General features: G+C 36.6%; 1 pseudogene; it reads left to right on the top strand.

Moving 5' to 3' along the window:
* The first annotated feature begins 5,624 nt into the window (after positions 1-5,624).
* LOC131423846 (golgin subfamily A member 7-like) lies at positions 5,625-6,865 on the top strand (annotated as a pseudogene).
* Positions 6,866-19,115: the final 12,250 nt, after the last annotated feature.

The raw sequence follows: 19,115 nt of genomic DNA, 5'->3' as shown, positions 1-19,115 counted from the left end.
ATTTCTTCTTTAAAAGTTTGATAGAATTCAGCAATGAAACCATCAGACCCTGGACTTTTCTTTGATGGGAGAATTTCTATTATTGATTTAATGTACTCATGCATTATTGACCCATTAGATTTTCTATTTTTTTCTGTTTAATATTGTTAGGTTGCATGTTTCTAGAAATTCATCCTTTTCTTCTAGGTTGTATAGTTGTTTATAGTAGTGTCCTATGACCCCTTGTATTTCTATAGTAGTCTCCTCTTTTATTTCTTATTTTGTTTACTTAAGTCTTCTATTTTTCTCTTAGTCTAGCCAAAAGTTTGCTGATATTCCTTATCTTTTCAAAGAACCAACTTTTGGTTTCATGATCTTTTCTATTGTTTTTCCAGCCTCTGTTCTGTCTATTTCTGCTCTTTGTTGTATTTCTCCTTTGGCAAAGTTGGGATTACTTTGTTCTTTTTCTAGTTCCTTAGATATAACACTAAGTTTTATTTGCGGTCTTTCTTCATTTTTCATGTAGCCATTTATTGCTATAAAATTTCCTCTCAGGGCTGCTTTTATTGTACCCCATGAGTTTTGGTATTTTGTGTCTCCATTTGTCTCAAGATATTTTTTAATTACCTTTTTAAATATCTTATTTTACCCATTGGTTACTGAGGAGCATTTTTTTTTAAATTTCCACATATTTGTGAATTTTCCAAGATTCTTGCAATTGATTTATACTCTCATAACACTGTGATGAATTGACCTTTACCATTATATGATGATCAACTTTGTCTCTTGTGTTAGTCAACCTTATGTCACTTTAACCAAAATACCCAACAGGACCAACTTAAGAGTGGGAAAAGTTTATTTGGGGTTCACAGCGGGTTGAGTCCATCATTGGCACGCTCCATTACACTGGGTCCAAAGTGGGGCAGAATATTATGGCATAAGAGAATGGGAGTGAAATTTGCTCTCTCATGGTGTCTGGGAAGCAAAGTTGTTAGGGGCAATTACTAGAGGTATTCACTGGAAGGGTTCATCTTGCATGGAAGATGAACCCTTCCAGGGAATGCCTCTAATAATCCACCTCATCTAGCCACAACTCACCTCCTTATAATTACCACTCAATTAGTCCATTCAAGTTAAGATGAACTGGTTATGGCTCTCATAATCCTATCATTTCACCTCCTACAATAACACAGGAGCTTTGGGGGAATACCTCATATCCAAACCATAACATTTTGCCCCAGCCCCCAAAATCTCATGTCCATCTCACAATGCAAAATGCATTTAGTTCATTTCCAAGGGTCTCCTAATCTTAAGAGTACCAGCACTGCCCAAAAACCCAAGTTCCAAGTCTCAGGATTTTCTTGGGAACACCTCATATCCAAGTAATAACATTTCTTTTTGCAGTTTTGGACCTAAATTATATTTTTTCTGACATAAGTATATTTATCCGTGCTTTCTTCAGCTTCAATTTACATGAAATATTCTTTTCTACCTCTTCACTATCAGTCTATGTATATTTTTAAAGAAGAAGTGATTATCTTGAAGACAACATGTAGTTGAGTCTTATTTGAAGTCCATTCAGCCATTCAATGATTTTTGATTAGATAATTTAATCCATTTACATCATAATAATTACTGAAAAAAAAAAGCCAAGTACTGATAGGTACTTACTATTGGCAATTTTTATATCATTTTCTGATTTATTTATGGATCCTTTGTTGCTATCTTCATCTCTTTTCCATCTACCTTTGTGGTTTAATAATTTCAAAGTGGTATGCTTTGAATCCCATTTTTTTAAGTGCTTACATATCTACTAAGGGTTTTTTATTTTGTGGTTACTGGGAAGCTTACTAAAATATTTTAAACAAATAACAGGCTACTTTAGGCTAATCATGACTTAAGTTTCATCACATGTACAAACTACACATATAATCCCCCCAATTGTTTTGCTTTGTTTTATTTTGATTTCTTTTGCCTCACTTTTTGGCACTAGGGATTCAACTCAGAGGCACTTTATCACTGAACTACATTCTCAAAACTTTTTACTTTCTATTTTGAGACAGAGTCTCACTAAGTTGCTTGGGGCCTAATTTGCTGAGATTGGCTTCAAACTTTCAATACTCCTGCCTCAGACTTCAAAGTCACTGGGAATACAGGCATGCACTACCATGCCCAGTGCCAATTTGTTTTTGATGACACATTTTGTATTTTTTATATAGTTTATGTCCCTTAACAAATTATTGTAGGTATAATGGTTTTCAATAGTTTTGACTTTAATATTCATATTAAAGATATTATTTTTATACCAACAGTAAAGTATAAGAGTGTTATGAGTTTGACTATACACTATTACCAGTGAGTTTCACATTTTCACATATTTTCACGTTGCTACTTAACAACCTTGTAAGGTGCTATACTCAGGGTGAGGTTAATACACAAGTCTGTCTCTACTTTTCTATCCATTTTGATGTGGATGTTTTCATAGTTGCCCAGTGTGTAGGAATCTTACAACTGGATTCTAGCTTTCCCTTAGGGAGAACTGATTCGGGTGTAGGTATTTACTGCATCTGTGGAAGGAGGGATAATCAGGAGTCTCATATTCTTCCATATTGCTGACCCACATCTTTAATTTTTTTAATATTTATTTTTTAGTTGTAGTTGGACACAATACCTTTATTTTATTTATTTATTTTTTATGTGGTGCTGAGGACTGAACCCAGGGTCTTGCACATGCGAGGCAAGTGCTCTACTGCTGAGTCACAACCTCAGTCCATACTTTAAATTTTTAAAATGAGTTTGGATCTACAACTATCATTCCAGAGGTAAATGTACATTGTTAAAATAAGAAAGGAAATTTGCAATAGAATCTGTATATTATAATCCTCATTTTACAAAAACAAATAACCATGACTCCCCATGTAGGAGTCATGGTTTATCTGTCATGTCTGTGTGTAGCTGGGGTGTGTGTTTGTGTGTGTGTGTGTGTGTGTTTTAAAGAAAATTAGTGGAAACATTCTAGAATATTAACACTAAGTTACTGCAAATGAAGTTGGAGGACATCACTAATTTTTACTTAAAATTTTGTAATTTTTATTAGTTATAATGATCATAACCTACCCTTGTAAATAACAGAAAAAATATGTAAATGGAAAATAGAGGCTGTAGAAATTCAATTTTTATTACTGTGATGAAACACCCAAAGCTGGCTAATTTTATTTTTAAAGAGGGTTATTTAGTTAACAGTTCTAGAGATGCAAGGGCAAGGTACCAGCATTGGTTCAGCTCAAGTGAGGATCTCATGGAAGATGGTATAACAAGAGTAGGAGGATGTGTGGGAAAAAGATATCCTATCTCAAAATAGGAAGCCAAAGAGACACTGGAGTCTCACAATCCTTTCCAAAGACATGCATCCAATTAACCTAAGTCTTCCCACTAGGTCTTTCTAGGCCAAACTGAAGACTAAGCCACCATACATAAACCCTTATGTACATACTCAAACCATATGTAAACCATAGTTTACTTTATTTATTATTTATTAATATGTGGTGCTGAGAATCGAACCCAGTGCCTCACACATGCCAGGCAAGTGTGCTACCACTGAGCTACAGCCCCAGCCCTCCAAGTTTTAACTGAAAATCAATGACATACCATAGGCTTTTGACAATAACTTCATCAAGTGCTGGGGGTGTAGCTCAGGATAAAGTGCTTGCCTCGCATGTATAAGGGCCCTGGGTTCAATAACACCTTCAGATAAATACTTAGGGAATACACTAACCCACCTAGATTCAGCAAGTAAAATTACTTTCAAAGTTCAAGTAAACATATATAAATGTGCTCCTAATGAAAGTATCAAATAACATTCTGACAGGTCTATAGGAAAAAAATATTACTACCTTAAGTAGCATAGCTTTAAACTGTGCTTTTTAAAAGGCTGACCTTGAAAATGAGAAAATGAGGACATAAGACTAAGAGAGGATAAAAGGCCCACAACCTTCAGTACTTTCCATTTTATACATTCCATTTCAGTTTAGGGAGGTTTAAACATAATCCTAACACCCTTCCAGCTGCTCTGGAAGACCTGAGGCCGTGGGGTACTAAAGAGAAAAGGGAAACCAAGGGCCTGAAGTGGAATTAGAGAAAGGGTTTAGTCAGTCCCACACAATTCAAGAAACACCTTGGGGGACTCAGGGAACATACCAAAGCCCCATCAACTTCAGGAGGAAATTCGTTACCTGAGTGGTATTTGTGGAACCCGAGTTGGATAACAAAAACAACAAGAATCACCACACTATCCAACAAAAAACTGTTGTAAAAAAGGTGGTTTCAGAAACTCTGAGATAAATGTGATAGCTGTCCTGTGCTCCATTTGCTCATTAAAAGTAAATGGCAGGGCTGGGGATGTGGCTCAAGGGGTAGTGCGCTCGCCTGGCATGCGTGAGGCCTGGGTTCGAACCTCAGCATCACATACAAACAAAGATGTTGTGTCCGCCGAAAAACTAAAAATAAATAAATAAAAATAAATATTTAAAAAATCTCTCTCTCTCTCTTAAAAAAAAAAAAAAAGTAAGTGGCACATCCTATATCCCAGCAACTCTGAAGGCTAAAGCAGGACCAAAGTCAGCCTCATCAACTTAGTGAGACCCTGCCTCAAACTGAAAAATAAAAAATGGGCTAGGTGTGTAGCTCAGTGGCAAAGGATCTCTGAGTTCAATCCTCAGTAGTATAAAAATAAAAATTTTAAAAATTAACTTGGGCTCTTCCTTCTTATAAGCAAGTCTATATTTTCAACTCATTCTACCACACTATATCATAAGAACTTACTAATCTAATATTTCTTCCATCTGGTGATAAAACACTGACTTGAGTTTTTACTTCAAAGGACAGCAGACACCTTGAGCTACTGCTTTACTAAGGAAGGGGTGATGTTGGCTTTGATTCTCCATGTAGTACTTTATGCTATTTCATAAAAAAAAATTCACAACAAACAAACAAACTTATATAAGATCTTTGCTCAAGTGTAGTTCATACCTTCCTGTGTAAACTGGAGCTGTCAAAAACAAATTAAGGGCTGGGGATGTGACTCAAGCGGTAATGCGCTTGCCTGGCATGTGTGGGGCGCTGGGTTCTATCCTCAGAACCACATAAAAATAAAATATTGTGTCCACCGAAAACTGAAAAATAAATATTTAAAAATTATCTCTCTCTTTCTCTCCTCTCTCTCTTAAAATAAAAAAAAAAAAAGTAATTACCTGGTGTTGCTGCAGCTGTGTGTGTCCTCCATTACATTATATGACTGGTTCAGGGATGACTCTGTCCTGCCTAGTTTTTAAAATATTGACAATGGAAGGTGTGTTACCAGAGCAGGTTAAACTACTGCCAGAAAAAAAATATAAATAAATAAAATAAATGAAAACTACATTGATGGCATGGCACAGTTCCATAGGGGTGTGTGTGTGTGTGTGTGTGTGTGTGTACAGCAGATGCTGTGTTATCCTGTAAAATTTATTCTTAGGGTTGGTGTTTCCTGGGCCGAACCGGGATGAGGGGGCGCGGGGCCTGGGCAGGGGCAGTAACTGAGAGCCCGCTGCGACAGCATGGGTGAAGGGGAGCGGCGAGGGGGAGGCCTTGGGCTTCTTTGGGTGGTGGGTGGGTCCGAAGGGCAGGCGGGCCAGAGTCCCGGGTCCAGGCCGGGGATCTGACCCATGGTGCCTACTCCCCAACTCCCCGAACTCGCAGCGCAGCCGGTTCTGTCCCGGCCATGAGGCCGCAGCAGGCGCCCGTGTTCGGGAAGGTATTCATTCAAGGAGACTACAGCAGTGGTACACGCTGCCCTTCCAGAATAAGTTCCCCGCGGAGCTGGAGAACCGGATTGATAGGCAGCAGTTTGAAGAGACAGTTCGAACTCTCAATAACCTTCTTGCAGAAGCAGAGAAGCTTGGGGGCCCATCGTATCTTGAAGGCTGTTTGGCTTGTTTAACAGCATATACCATCTTCTTATGTATGGAAACTCATTATGAGAAGATCCCACATCCAGCTGGGACCCTCATCTACCCACTGGCTGATCCCAGAGTGTCCCTACCTCCTCTCCAGAGCATCATTCCTTTGTATCTGCTGCCAGAGCCGCGGTGCCATTTACTCCAAGGACTAACTTTCTAAAATTCCACGCCTGGAGTGACCTCTAGTCGCTCAGCATCCACTTTGTGTCTAAATTGTGTAGGATTCTGTAATCTTTTGATTCGTTTCTGAGAAAACACAATGAAGCATTTCACATTTTTTTTATTCAAAGTGATTATGAAATATGCAACTGGTCAGCCCAATGCAAAGTTTTATTTATTTCTTACTTGCCACCAGTACCATGAAATCTATTCATTCCTTGGGCCAGTTTTCCAGGTGGCTTTAGACTTCATCGAGTTTATATTAGTGAATGTTCAGTCTTATTCCCCCAAATTAATAAATGGCTTTTTTCCAGGTGAGGGATAGACTATGTCTGTGGTTATGCTGATGCATTTCCCAGATTTCAAAGAACTACCAGTTTTGCCATGATTCAAATCTTGAGATTGATTTCTGTTGTTCAGTTTTCAAGCCGAAGCTCATTGAAAAACTACTGTATAATATTATTTGTTTTACTATAGCAGTTATATCTAATTAAAGCAGTATTGGATGCAATTTCCAGTTATTTTCTTTGGAGACTTTTATGTTATTATTGCAATACCTTGAATGTTGGAAAGATGTGGTATGTGTTGCTTGTTCATTACACAAATAAGTAAGCACAATAAGGTGAATACTAAACCATCAAACACATATGTCCCTGCTGTGTCCCTGAATGTGTAATAAGCAAGTATAGTAAATATTTTAATTATAGTTTTGTTATAAATATAACTTATGAGGAAAAAAAATTGATAGGCATAGTACTGTATATTGCTAATTTTTAACCCTACTGGCAACTTTATGATTTATAGATTGTTAACATCTATAAGCCAATCATCTTATGCCTAATGTAACCGCACTATGAGGAAGCACTAAATATTGCTGTCATGATGGAAGCAGTCTGGAAGGGTCTTTGTCCTAAGGGAGGGGGGCTCTGAGTTGGGGGGTTACATGCCCTGAAGCATTTGACTCTCGGTTTCCTGACCTGGTAGTCTGGTAACTTGGCAACGCTGACCACAAGTGCTGAGGGTGTGGTTTCACAGAAGGCTTGGTAGGGCAGAGTGCCCCGTCCTGCAGGTGTTCCTGTCAGACCTGTATGAGCGTAGGTTTTCCTAGCACTCTGAGCTGCTCATAGCTACTAGCTGTGAACCAAAAGTGATTCCAACACAGAACTAAAAAATACAATTAATAATTTAGACTTAACAGACATATATAGAATAATTCATCCATTAATGACTGAATACACTTTCTTCTCAGCAGCACATGGATCCTTCCCTAAAATACACCATATCTTATGCCATAAAGCAAATCTAAGCAAATACAAAAAAAAGATATGCATCCTATCAGATAATAATGGAATAAAATCAGAAATCAATGACAGAAAATAGAAGCTACTCTAACACCTGGAGACTAAATAATACCCTATCGAATGGCAAATGGATAAGAAATCAGTGATGAAATTTAAAAAAAAAAAAACTTAAGAGGTAAATGAGAATAGTTATACAATATATCAAAATCCCTGGGACACTATGATGGCAGTTCTAAGAAGAAAATTCATTGCATTAAGCTCATTTATTAAAAGAATATAAAGTCACCAAGTAAATAACCTAACATTACATCTCAAAGGTCTAGAAAAAGAAGACAAAATCAACACCAAAAGCAGAAGACAGGAAATCATTAAAATCAGAGACAAAAAATCACTGAAATTAAAACAAACAATTTTTTTTAAAAAATAATAAAACTAAAAGTTGAAAAAATAAATAAAATTGATAAATCCTTAGCCAAGCTAATGAAAAGAAAGAAAGAAAACGCAAAACAATTACAATTAATGATGAAACAGGAAATATCATAAAAGACATTACTGAATTAGACAATAATCAGGAACTATTTTGAAAATCTATACTCTAATAAAATAGAAAAATCTTGAAGATATTGACAAATTTCTACAGATACATGACCTACCCAAAATGAATCAGGAAAATATACATGATTTCAACAGATCAATTTCAAACAATTAAATTGAAGAACCACCAAAAGCCTACCAATAATGAAAAGCCCAAGACCAGACAGAAAATCAGCCAAGTTCTACCAGACCTCAAAGAAGAACTAATACCAGTTCTCCTCAAATTATTCCATAAAATAGAAAAGGAGGAAACCCTTCCAAACTCATTCTATGAGACTAGTATCACCAGATAAAACCAGATAAAGACACATTAAGGTAAGAAAACTTGCAACCAATATCCTTAATAAACAGAGATGTAAAAATTTTTAATAAAATATTGTCAAATTTTGCACAAAAACATATTTAAAAGATAGTGCACCATGATCAAGTGAGGTTTATCCCAGGAATGCAAGGTTGGTTCAACATATGGAAATGAATAATTATAATTCATCACATCAACAGACATAAAGTCAAGAATTGCATGGTTATCTCAATAAATGCAGAAAAAGCACTTGACAAAATACATCATCCATTCATGTCAAAAACACTAGAAAAACTAGGGATACTAGGAACATACCTCAACACTGTGAAAGCTATCTATACTAAGCCTAAGGCCAACATCATTCTAAATGGAGAAAAATTGAAAGCATTGCCCCTAAAAAATGGAACAAGACAGGGATGCCCTCTTTCATCACTTCTATTCAACATAGTCCTTGAAACTCTAGCCAGAGCAATTGGACAGATGAAAGAAATTACAGGGATACAAATACAAAAGGAAGAACTCAAACTATCGCTATTTGCTGATTCTGTATTTAGAAGACCCAAAAAGCTCCACAGAAAACTTCAAGAACTCACAAATGAATTAGCAAAGTAACAGGATATAAAATTAACAGCCATAAATCAATTGTGTTCCTAAACATCAGTGATGAATCAACTGAAAAATAAATTAGGAAGACTATCCCATTCACAATAGCCTCAAAGAAAATAAAATATTTAGGAATCAATCTAACAAAAGAGGTGAATGACCTCTCCAATGAAAACTACAGAACACTAAAGAAAGAAATCTAAGACCTTAGAAGATGAAAAGATCTTCCACATTCTTGGTTAGGGAGAATATTGTCAAAATGGCCATACTATCAAAAGCACTATACAGATTTAATGCAATTCCTATTAAGGTTCCAATGACATTTTTTCATAGAAATACAAAAAGCAGTAATGAAATTCATTTGGGAAAATAAGAGGCCCAGAATAGCCAAAGCAATACTTAGCAAGAAAAGTGAAGCAGAGGGCATCACAATACCAGACTTTAAAATTATACTACAAAGCTATAATAACAAAAATGGCATGGTATTGGCACCAAAACAGGCAGAAAGACCAATGGTACAGAAGAGAAGACACAGAGACAAACCCACTTAAACAGTTATCTCATATTAGACAAAGGCACATAAACATACATTGGAGAAAAGATAGCCTATTCAACAAACAGTGCTAGGAAAACTAGAAATCTGTAAGTAATAAAATGAAATTAGACCCCTATCTCTCACTCTGCATGAAACTCAACTCAAAGTGGATCAAGAACCTAGGAATTAGACCAGAGACCCTGTGCCTACTAGAAGAAAAAGTAGGCTCAACTCTCCATCATGTCGGCTTAGGAACCAAATTTCTCAATAAGACTCCTAAAGTCAAGAAATAAAATCAAGAATCAATAAATGGGATGGCATCAAACTAAAAGGCTTCTTCACAGCAAAGAAAACAATCAAGAACATGAAGAGAGAGCCTACAGAATTGGAGAAAATGTTTGCCACCTGCACTAATCTCTCTATGATACATAAAGAACTCAAAAAAACCTAACCAAAAAAAAAAAAAAAACAAAAAACCCTCAACCAATAAATAGGCTAAGGAACTAAACAGATACTTCACAGAAGAAGAAATATGAATGGTAAACAAATATTTGGAAAATATTTAGCAATTAGAGACAGGCAAATTAAAACTACACTGAGATTTCTTCTTACTCCAGTCAGAATGGCAATTATCAAGAATACAAGCAATAATAAGTGTTGGCAACAATGTGGGGAAAATGGTACACTCATACATTGCTGGTGGGCCTGCAAATTGATGCAACCACTATGGAAAGTAGTATGGAAGATTCCTCAGAAAACTTGGAATGGAACAACCATTTGACCCAACTATCCTACTCTTCAGTATATACTCAAAGGACTTAAAATTAGCATACTATAGTCTAGCAGTCACATCAATGTTTATAGCAACTGAATTCACAATAGCTTAGCTATGGAACCAACCTAGGTGCCCTTCAATGATGAATGAATAAAGAAAATGTGATATATATACACAATGGAGTATTACTCAGCCATAAAGAAAAATGAAATGATGGCATTTGCTGGTAAGTAGATGGAATGGAGACCATCATGCTATGTGAAAGAAGCCAATACCAAAAAATCAAAGGCCAAATGTTCTCTCTGATATGTGGATGCTAACACACAATAAGGGAGGGATGGGAACAGGAAAGACAGAATGAATTGAACATAATTTTCCCATGTTCATATATGAATACACGACCAGTGTAACTCCGCATCTTGTATAACCACAAGAATGGGAAATTATACTCCATGTGTGTATAATATGTCAAAATACACTTTACTCTCATGTATATTTAAAAAGAACAAATTAAAAAATCTCTGCAAGAAAATTATTTTTAGAGATGATCAAATATCATTGGCACATGCAACCAAAATAAATGGAATCAAGTGGTAAGTGGTATTTTATCGACATTCTGAAATATTTATAGAAACTATTAAGTATTGCTAACAAAGGATAAAAACTACACTTACAAATTATTTCTGCCATAAATTAAATGAATAGTTTTAGCCAGTATAAACACAATTCTAAAGAGGAGAAAGGCTTGAGATTACATATCATCCTCTAAGCAATAGGTTTTCATATGTTCAGAATGCTTTCCTAGAATAGAAATAAAAGTTTCTATTTAACCTTTTATAGAGCCCTGTTTTTTCTGTATGGATGATGGCATGTCAAGTTTAAATAGGTACATCCTTCCAAAAATTGACTGTTTCTTCATCAAAACAGGAATCAAGTAACTTTGAGCTACATCTAAAGTTAAACACCCACCACCCACCCACCACAACCTCCCCACAGATATCTATCATTTGAATGGAAGAAGCTTTCCTTGAGTGTAAGATTCTGATAATCATGGCTTTGGAACAACTGCCATCTCTTTTGCCCATTTTAACCAACCAAGTCCACTCAGAATCTCTGTGCATAAGTCACTTACCTTGCTAAAATTCCTAGGGAAGGGAATAGGCAAATAACAAACCTAACTTCCTGTGAAGTTTCCTGTGCATTCCTGGAGTCACTAAGCTACTACTTCTCTGTCTGCCAGGGGAAGGTATTACATTAAGAGCGATGATGAAGGGCCATGCATGGTGGTGTATGCCTGTAATTCCAGTGGCTCAGGAGGCTGAGGCAGAAGGGTCGCAGGTTCAAAGCCAGCCTCAGCCACTTAGAAGCCTGTAAGCAACCTAGCGAGACCCTGTCTCAAAAAATAAAAGGGGCTGGGGATGTGACTCAGTGGTTAAGTGCCCTTGGATTCAATCCCTGGTACCAAAGAGAAAGGGGGGGGGGTGGTGATAAAGAGTGACATAGTAGTGTATGCCAGTGGCACATACCTGTAATCCTAGGAATGGGGAGGGTGAGGCAGAAGGATCACAAATTGAAGACCAGCATTAAAAAATTAGTGAGATCCTGCTCAAAATAAATAAAAAGGGCTGGTGATGTAGGTCAGTGGAGGACATGCCTGGGTTCGATCCCCAATACCACGAGAGAGAGGTACAGAGTGATGAAGCCCAAGGCCTCCCAAACTAGAGACTGTGATGTAAAATAGCTGCATAAAGCTGAGACATCCTGTAGAGGAGGAAAAGAACTAAACTCTACCACACAGAAAGTACATGAAAAGTAAACTTTCCTACCCCATCCTGATGCAAAATGAAGAAACAGAAAGAATAACGTCTCCTGAAGGTTAATACCCACAAGGTGGCCCTCCCCATGATCTATGGTACCAACTTATAGAACTGTGAAAGTCTAAAGAATCTTAAGTGGAGAATTTAAAGTAGTTGAACAAGGAATTATTAGAGAGAATAAGGAAGAGATATTAAATAAAAAGATAATGTCATCATGGTACTATATGCTTGAAAATTGCTAAGAATTGATCTTAAATGTTTCATAACATTTAAGAAATTATAAATATTTATAAAAATTATAAATATTTATAAATATAAAAGAAATTATAAATATTGAGATGATGAATGCTAATGAGCTTTATTTCACATTGTATACAAATGTCAAAACTTTACTTTGTACACTATAAATATATACAATTTTTATTTGTCAATTTAAAAATGTTAAAAAGTAAAAAAATAAAATTTTAAGAGAGAAAATGGAGAATCATGCTGGAGCTCAGGCCCCAGCCCAGGACCGCCTCCACCGCCCCCGGCCTAGGACTGCCCCCTGCCACTCGTGCAGGAGTCCAGGCCTAAGTTAGCCCCAGGTCCGTCCCGCTGACTAGCAGATCCACTCTGGAGCCCAGGCCCTAGCATAAGACCACCTTTGCCACCTGGCAGGAGAGCCCTGACCCAGGCCTAGGACTGCCCCCACCACCTGTGGGGGAGCCCAGGTTAGGCCCAGCACCATCCCCTGGGCCCACCTGGGAGCCCAGGCCTAGCCCACCTCCATCTTGGGACACTGCAGCCATGGCCATAACCCTCCTCATGCAGTAACCACCACTTTGTGACAACAGACAGGGCCCAGAAGCAGCTGCATCTTGGAACAGGCAGCTTGAAGCCACTGCAAGGCCCACCCTTTCAGCCCCATCTCTAAAAGTGGTTACAGCCACCTTGGGAACCCCCCTCCATCTCAAGTTACCCCTGCTATTGCAACCACTACCTTTAGTTCCAGTAGCATCCATCACAGGACACCAGCAGGGTCTGGAAGCCCAACATCAAGGTGAGGTACAGATAATCTGCACAGATACTATAAGACTATAAGGTAGAAATGTATAATGTCTCAGATCCGCACGGCAGTAAAGGAAGACAATAGACAACATGAAAAAATAAGGGAAGAAAGTACACTAAACAAACCAGGATCCTACAATAATAGAATCCATGGACAGAGCAGTTGATGAAATGTCAGAGGAGTTCAGAATATACAGAATTAAAATGATCAGTGAATTAAAGAAAGACCTAACTGAAGAAACACAGGCAAAAATTGATCACACCAACAAAGAGATAAGGGAGCAAATACAGGTAGCAAAAGATTGCTTCAAGAAAGAGAGATATTCTGAAAACAAAATCAGACATTATTGAAATGAAGGAAACAATAAGCCAAATCACTCACAAGACAGAATGTCAGATAATGAAAACAAAGTATACAATCTTGAAAATAAAGTTGACCACACAGTGAAGATGGTAAAAAACCTTAAGCAGAACATCCAATAATTATGGGATAAATCAAAAGACCAAATCTAAGAATTATTGTGATAGAGAAAGGCACAGATATTTAAACCAAAGGAAAGCACAATCTCTTCAATGAAATAATATCAGAAAATTTCCCAACATGAAGAATGAATTAGAAAATCAATATAAGAGGTTTATAGGACATCAAATGTACAAAATTACAGCAGATCTATACCAAGACACATTATAATGAAAATGCATAGCATACAGAATAAGGATAGAATCCTAAAGGCCACAAGAGAGAGGAATCAGATCACATATAGGGGGAGACCAATTTGTGTATCAGCAGATTTTTCAACCCAGACCCTCAAAGCCAGGAGATCCTGGAAGAACATATACCAAGCTCTGAAAGAAAATGGATGCCAACCCAGAATCTTGTATCCAGCAAAATTAAGCTTCGGATTTGATGATGAAATAAAAATCTTTCATGATAAACAAAAGTTAAAAGAATTTACAGAGAGAAAGCACTATAGATCATCGTTATCAAAATATTTCAGGAGGAGGAAATGAAAAACAACAATGAAAATCAGCAAAGGAAGGAATTACAATAAAGGAAAAGCCAATCAAAGGATAAAGGAAGTCAGGTTAAAAACCAAAAGTAAACCAAAATGTCTGGGAATACAAATCATATTTCAATAATAATCCTGAATGTAAATGGCCTAAACTCATCAATTAAAAGACATAGACTGACAGATTGGATTTAAAGAAAAAAAAAAGACCCAACAATAGGTTGCCTTCAAGAAACTCATCTCACAGGAAATGACATCCACAGACTGAAGGTCAAAGGTTGGTAAAAAAAAAAAAAAAAATGTACCACTTACATGGACCATGTAAACAACCAGGGGTTTCCATCCTCATATCAGATAAAGTGGACTTCAAACCAAAGTTAGTGAAAAGGGATAAAGAAGGACATTTCATATTGGCTGCACCAATTTGCAGTCCCACCAGCAATGTACAAGTGTACCCTTTTCCCCACATCCTTGCCAGCACTTGTTGTTGTTTGACTTCATAATGGCTGCCAATCTTACTGGAGTGAGATGGTATCTTAGGGTGGTTTTGATTTGCATTTCTCTGACTGCTAGAGATGGTGAGCATTTTTTCATGTACTTGTTGATTGATTGTATGTCCTCCTCTGAGAAGTGTCTGTTCAGGTCCTTGGCCCATTTGTTGATTGGGTTATTTGTTATCTTATTGTCTAATTTTTGAGTTCTTTGTATACTCTGGATATTAGGGCTCTATCTGAAGTGTGAGCAGTAAAGATTTGTTCCCAGCGTGTAGGCTCTCTATTTACCTCTCTTATTGTTTCTTTTGCTGAGAAAAAACTTTTTAGTTTGAGTAAGTCCCATTTGTTGATTCTACTTATTAACTTTTGTGCTATGGGTGTCCTATTGAGGAATTTGGAGCCCGACCCTACAGTATGTAGATCGTAGCCAACTTTTTCTTCTATCAGACGGCGTCTCTCTGATTTGATAACAAGCTCCTTGATCCATTTTGAATTAACTTTTGTGCATGGTGAGAGAAAGGGATTCAGTTTCATTTTGTTGCATATGGATTTCCAGTTTTCCCAGCACCATTTGTTGAAGATGCTATCCTTCCTCCATTGCATGCTTTTAGCCCCTTTATCAAATATAAGATAGTTGTAGTTTTGTGGATTGGTTTCTGTGTCCTCTATTCTGTACCATTGGTCCACCTGCCTGTTTTGGTACCAGTACCATGCTGTTTTTGTTACTATTGCTCTGTAGTATAGTTTGAAGTCTGGTATCACTATACCGCCTGATTCACACTTCCTGCTTAGCATTGTTTTTGCTATTCTGGGTCTTTTATTTTTCCATATGAATTTCATGATTGCTTTCTCTATTTCTACAAGAAATGCCATTGGGATTTTGATTGGCATTGCATTAAACCTATAGAGAACTTTTGGTAATATCGCCATTTTCATGATGTTAGTTCTGCCTATCCATGAACAGGGTATATTTTTCCATCTTCTAAGATTTTCTATTTCTCTCTTTAGGGTTCTGTAGCTTTCATTGTATAAGTCTTTCACCTCTTTTGTTAGGTTGATTCCCAAGTATTTTATTTTTTTGAAGATATTTTGAATGGAGTGGTTGTCCTCATTTCCATTTCAGAGGATTTGTCGCTGATATACAGGAATGCCTTTGATTTATGTGTGTTGATTTTATATCCTCCCACTTTGCTGAATTCATTTATTAGCTGTAATAGTTTCTTTGTAGACCCTTTTGGGTCTGCTAGGTATAGAATCATGTCTTCTGCAAATAGTGATAATTTAAGTTCTTCTTTTCCTATTTTTTTGCCTTTAATTTCTTTCGTCTAATTGCTCTGGCCAGTGTTTCGAGAACTATGTTGAACAGAAGTGGTGAGAGAGGGCATCCCTGTCTTGTTCCAGATTTTAGAGGGAATGCCTTCAATTTTTCTCCATTCAGAATGATGCTAGCCTGAGGCTTAGCATAGATTGCTTTTACAATATTGAGGTATGTTCCTGTTATCCCTAGTTTTTCTAGAGTTTTGAACATAAAGGAATGCTGTACTTTGTTGAATGCTTTTTCTGCATCTATCGAGATGATCATTTGGTTCTTATTTTTAAGTCTATTGATGTGGTGAATAACATTTATTGATTTCCGTATATTGAAACAGCCTTGCATCCCAGGGATGAATCCTACTTGGTCATGGTGCACAATTTTTTTGATATGTTTTTGTATCCGAGTGGCCAGAATTTTATTGAGGATTTTTGCATCTAGGTTCGTTAGAGATATTGGTCTGTAGTTTTCTTTCTTTGAAGTGTCTTTGTCTGGTTTAGGAATCAGGGTGATGTTGGCCTCGTAGAATGAATTTGGAAGTTCTCCCTCTTTTACTATTTCCTGAAATAGCTTGAAAACTATTGGTATTAGTTCCTCTTTAAAGGTTTTGTAAAACTCTGCTATATACCCATCCGGTACTGGGCTTTTCTTAGTTGGTAGTCTTTTGATGGTTTCTTCTATTTCCTCAATTGATATTGGTCTGTTTAGCTTGTCTATATCCTCCTGACTCAATCTGGGCAGATCATATGACTTAAGAAATTTATCGATGCCTTCACTATCTTCTATTTTATTGGAGTATAAAGATTCAAAATAATTTCTGATTATCTTCTGTATTTCTGAAGTGTCTGTTGTGATATTGCCTTTTTCATCCTGTATGCTAGTAATTAGAGTTCTCTCTCTTCTTTTCTTCATTAGCAAGGCTAAGGGTCTGTCGATTTTATTTATTTTTTCAAAGAACCAACTTTTAGTTTTGTCAATTTTTTCAATTGTTTCTTTTGTTTCGATTTCATTAATTTCAGCTCTGATTTTAATTATTTCTTGCCTTCTACTTCTTTTGCTGTTGTTTTGCTTTTCGTTTTCTAGGATTTTGAGATGAAGTATGAGATCATTTATTTGTGGGTTTCTTCTTTTTTTAAGGAATGAACTCCAAGCAAGGAATTTTCCTCTTAGAACTGCTTTCAATGTGTCCCATAGATTCCGATATGTTGTGTCTGTGTTTTCATTTATCTCTAAGAATTTTTTAATTTCCTCCTTGATGTCTTCTATAACCCATTGATCATTCAATAACCTATTGTTCATTCTCCAAGTGATGCATGATTTTTCCTTCCTTCTTTTATTGTTGATTTTCAGTTTCATTCCATTATGATCAGATAAGATGCATGGTATTATCTCTACTCCTTTATATTGTCTAAGAGTTGCCCTGTGACATAATATATCATCTATTTTTGAGAAGGATCCATGTGCTGCCGAGAAAAAAGTGTAAATGCTTGATGTTGGGTGGTATATTCTATATATGTCGATTAAATCTAGGTTATTAATTGTGTTATTGAGTTCTATAGTTTCCTTATTCAACTTTTGTTTGGAAGATCTGTCCAGTGGCGAGAGAGGTGTGTTGAAGTCTCCCATGATTATTGTATGGTGGTCTATTAGACTCTTGAACTTGAGAAGAGTTTGTTTGATGAACATAGCTGCACCATTGTTTGGGGCATATATATTTATGATTGTTATGTCTTGTTGGTGTATGGTTCCCTTGAGCAGTATGTAGTGTCCCTCTTTATCCCTTTTGATTAACTTTGGCTTGAAATCTATTTTATTTGATATGAGTATGGATACTCCTGCTTGTTTCCGAAGTCCATATGAGTGATATGATTTTTCCCAAACTTTCACCTTCAGTCTATTTATGTCTTTCCCTATCAAATGCGTCTCCTGTAGGCAGAATATTGTTGGGTCTTGTTTTGTGATCCATTCTACTAGCCTGTGTCTCTTAATTGGTGAGTTTAAGCCATTAACATTTAGGGTTATTATTCAGATATGGGTTGTTCTTCCAGCCATATTTGTTTATTTATGTTACTAAACATGGTTTGTTTTCCTCTTTGATTATTTTTCCCCCTTTACTGTCCAACCTCCCACTGTTGGTTTTCATTGTTATTTTCCATTTCCTCTTTCTGTAATGTTTTGGTGAGGATGTTTGAAGAGATGGTTTTCTAGCTGCAAATTCTTTTAACTTTTGTTAATCGTGGAAGGTTTTAATTTCATCTTCCATCCTGAAGCTTAATTTCGCTGGATACACAATTCTTGGTTGGAACCCATTTTCTTTCAGTGTTTGAAATATGTTATTCCAGGATCTTCTAGCTTTCAGAGTCTGTGTTGAAAGATCAGCTGTTATCCTGATTGGCTTACCCCTAAATGTAATCTGCTTCCTTTCTCTTGTAGCTTTTAAAATTCTCTCCTTATTCTGTATGTTGGGCATCTTCATTATAATGTGTCTAGGTGTGGATCTCTTATGATTTTGCACATTCGGCGTCCTGTAGGCTTCTAGGATTTGGGATTCTGTCTCATTCTTCAAGTCTGGGAAGTTTTCTTGTATTATTTCATTGAATAGATTGCTCATTCCTTTGGTTTGAAACTCTATCCCTTCCTGTATCCCAATGACTCTTAAATTTGGTCTCTTGATGTTATCCCATATTTCTTGGATGTTCTGCTCATGGTTTCTTAACAGTCTTGCTGAGCTGTCTATGTTCTTTTCAAGTTGAAATACTTTATCTTCATTGTCTGATGTTCTATCTTCTAAGTGTTCTACTCTGCTGGTAGTATTCTCAATTGAGTTTTTAAGTTGGTTTATTGCTTCCTGCATTTCTAGGATTTCTGTTTGTTTGTTTTTTATAACCTCTGTCTCCCTGTATAGTTGATCTTTTGCTTCTTGGATTTGTTCATGTAATTCATTGTTGAAGTGATCTTTCATTGTCTGATTTTGCTGTTTGATGTCTTCCTTGAGACTCCAGATCATCTGAAGCATGTATATCCTGAATTCTTTATCTGACATTCCATCTGCTGCAGATATTACCTCTTCTAATATTGAGTTGACCTGCATTGCTTGTGGTCCTTTCTTTCCTTGTCTCTTCATACTGTTCACGTTTCTTTCTACTTGGTGAAACTGTTGTGCTATTGAATTTTCCCCCTATATATTTA

This window comes from Marmota monax, unplaced genomic scaffold (genome assembly GCF_021218885.2).
Source record: "Marmota monax isolate L192 unplaced genomic scaffold, Marmota_monax_Labrador192_F-V1.1 WCK01_AAM20220418_F8-fsc01125, whole genome shotgun sequence".
NCBI lineage: Eukaryota > Metazoa > Chordata > Mammalia > Rodentia > Sciuridae > Marmota > Marmota monax.
Note: the sequence above shows the minus strand (reverse complement) of the source record. Positions and strands in the feature narration are given on the sequence as shown.